This window comes from Daucus carota, chromosome 1, assembly GCF_001625215.2.
Source record: "Daucus carota subsp. sativus chromosome 1, DH1 v3.0, whole genome shotgun sequence".
NCBI lineage: Eukaryota > Viridiplantae > Streptophyta > Magnoliopsida > Apiales > Apiaceae > Daucus > Daucus carota.
This window is the reverse complement of record NC_030381.2, coordinates 15,177,038-15,180,234: the sequence shown is the minus strand read 5'-3', so window position 1 is coordinate 15,180,234 and position 3,197 is coordinate 15,177,038.

Sequence of the window (3,197 nt, the reverse complement as noted above, 5' to 3'; positions counted from 1 at the left end):
CAATGCACTCGAATTCCCGTGTACAACCCTTGAGATTATCGAAAAACCGACTCCATGCCAATAGGCACCGATTGGCTACGAATTGAGCCGAATAAATTATGAACCCTATAAACCCATAGGGAAAATATAAGTAAAATATCCACGATGGTTCGACTCAATTGATCTCGAATTCCCGTGTACTAACCCCTTTGAGATTATCGAAAACAGAGTCCATGCCATATAGGCACCGATTCGGCAAAAATTGAGCCGAAAAATTTATGATCCATAAACCCATAGGGAAAATATATGTAAAAATAACCACGAGGTGGTCCGATCAATGGGTTCTAATGCCCGTGTACTAACCCTTTTGAGATTTATCGATAAACCGAGTTGATGCCATATCGGCATGATTCGACTCAAAATCGGGCCAAAAAGTTTTATGAACTCCTAAAACCCATAGGGAAAAAATATAAAAATATCCACGTGTGGTTCGACTGAATAGGTCACGAAATCTCGTGTACATATTTTACGAAAAATCGAGTCCATTCAAATATCGGCACCAAATCGGCTCCGAATCGAGCCGAATAAAATTCTATGAACTCTTTTAAATCCATATGAAAAATATAAGTAAAAATATCCACGAGGTGGTCCGACTCAATTGATCTCGAATTCCCGTGTACTAACCCCTCTGAGATTTATCGAAAAACGAGTCCATGCCATATAGGCACCGATTCGGCTACGAATTGAGCCGAATAAAATTCTATGAACTCCTAATAAACCCACAGGGAAAATATATGTAAAAATATCCACGAGGTGGTCCGACTCAATTGATCTCGAATTCCCGTGTACTAACCCCTTTGCGATTAATCGAAAAATCGAGTCCATGCCATATAGGTACCGATTCGGCTACGAATTGAGCCGAATAAAATTCTATGAACTCCCAATAACCCATAGGGAAAATATATGTAAAAATATCCACGAGGTGGTCTAACTCAATTGATCTCGAATTCCCGTGTACTAACCCCCTTTGAGATTTATCAAAAAACAGAGTTCATGCCATATAGGCACCGATTCGGCTACGAATTGTGCCGAATAAAATTTTATGAATTCCTATAAACTCATAGGGAAAATATATGTAAAAATAACCACGAGGTGGTCCGACTCAATGGGTCTCGAATTCCCGTGTACTAACCCTTTTGAGATTTATCGATAAACCGAGTTGATGCCATATCGGCATCGATTCGACTCCAAATCGAGCCAAATAAAATTTTATGAACTCCTATAAACCCATAGGGAAAATATATAGATATATATAAAAATATTCACGGGGTGGTCCGACTCAGTAGGTCACGAAATCTCGTGTATTAACCCCTTTCATATTTATCGAAAAATCGAGTCCATTCCATATCGGCACCCAATCGGCTCCGAATCGAGCCGAATAAAATTCTATGAACTCTTTTAAATCCATAGGGAAAATATAAGTAAAAATATCCATGAGGTGGTCCGACTCAATAGGTCACGAAATCTCGTGTATTAACCCCTATGTGATTTATCGAAAAACAGAGTCCATGCCATATAGGCACCGATTCGGCTAAAAATTGAGCCGAATAAAATTTTATGAATTCCTATAAACCCATAGGTAAAATATATATATATAAAAATATTCACGGGGAGGTCCGACTCAATAGGTCACGAAATCTCGTGTATTATCCCCTTTCATATTTATCGAAAAATCGAGTCCATTCCATATAGGCACCAAATAGGCTCGGAATCGAGCCGAATTCCCGTGTACTAACCCCTTTGAGATTTATCGAAAAACCGAGTCCAAGCCATGTAGGCACCGATTCGGCTACGAATTGAGCCGAATAAAATTCTATGAACTCATATAAACCCAAAGGGGAAATATAAGTAAAATTATCCACGAGATGGTACGACTCAATTGATCTCGAATTCCCGTGTACTAACCCCTTTGAGATTTATCGAAAAACAGAGTTCATGCCATATAGGCACCGATTAGGCTACGAATTGAGCTGAATAAAATTCTATGAACTCCTATAAACCCACTGGGAAAATATAAGTAAAAATATCCACGAGATGGTTCGACTCAATTGATCTCGAATTCCAGTGTACTAACCCCTATGTGATTTATCGAAAAACAGAGTCCATGCCATATAGGCACCGATTCGGCTAAAAATTGAGCCGAATAAAATTTTATGAATTTCTATAATCCCATAGGTAAAATATATATATATATAAATATTCACGGGGAGGTCCGACTCAATAGGTCACGAAATCTCGTGTATTATCCCCTTTCATATTTATCGAAAAATCGAGTCCATTCCATATCGGCACCAAATCGGCTCGGAATCGAGCCGAATTCCCGTGTACTAACCCCTTTGAGATTTATCGAAAAACCGAGTCCAAGCCATGTAGGCACCGATTCGGCTACGAATTGAGCCGAATAAAATTCTATGAACTCATATAAACCCAAAGGGGAAATATAAGTAAAATTATCCACGAGATGGTACGACTCAATTGATCTCGAATTCCCGTGTACTAACCCCTTTGAGATTTATCGAAAAACAGAGTCCATGCCATATAGGCACCGATTCGGCTACGAATTGAGCCGAATAAAATTCTATGAACTCCTAATAACTCATAGGGAAAATATATGTGAAAATATCCACGAGGTGGTCCGACTCAATTGATCTCGAATTCCCGTGTACTAACTCCTTTGAGATTTATCGAAAAACAGAGTTCATGCCATATAGGCACCGATTCGGCTACGAATTGAGCCGAATAAAATTTTATGAATTCCTTTAAACCCATAGGGAAAATATATGTAAAAATAACCACGAGGTGGTCCGACTAAATGGGTCTCGAATTCCCGTGTACTAACCCTTTTGAGATTTATCGATAAACCGAGTTGATGCCATATCGGCATCGATTCGACTCCAAATCGAGCCAAATAAAATATTATGAACTCCTATAAACCCATAGGGAAAATATATAGATATATATAAAAATATTCACGGGGTGGTCCGACTCAGTAGGTCACGAAATCTCGTGTATTAACCCCTTTCATATTTATCGAAAAATCGAGTCCATTCCATATCGGCACCCAATCGGCTCCGAATCGAGCCGAATAAAATTCTATGAACTCTTTTAAATCCATAGGGAAAATATAAGTAAAAATATCCACGAGGTGGTCCGACTCA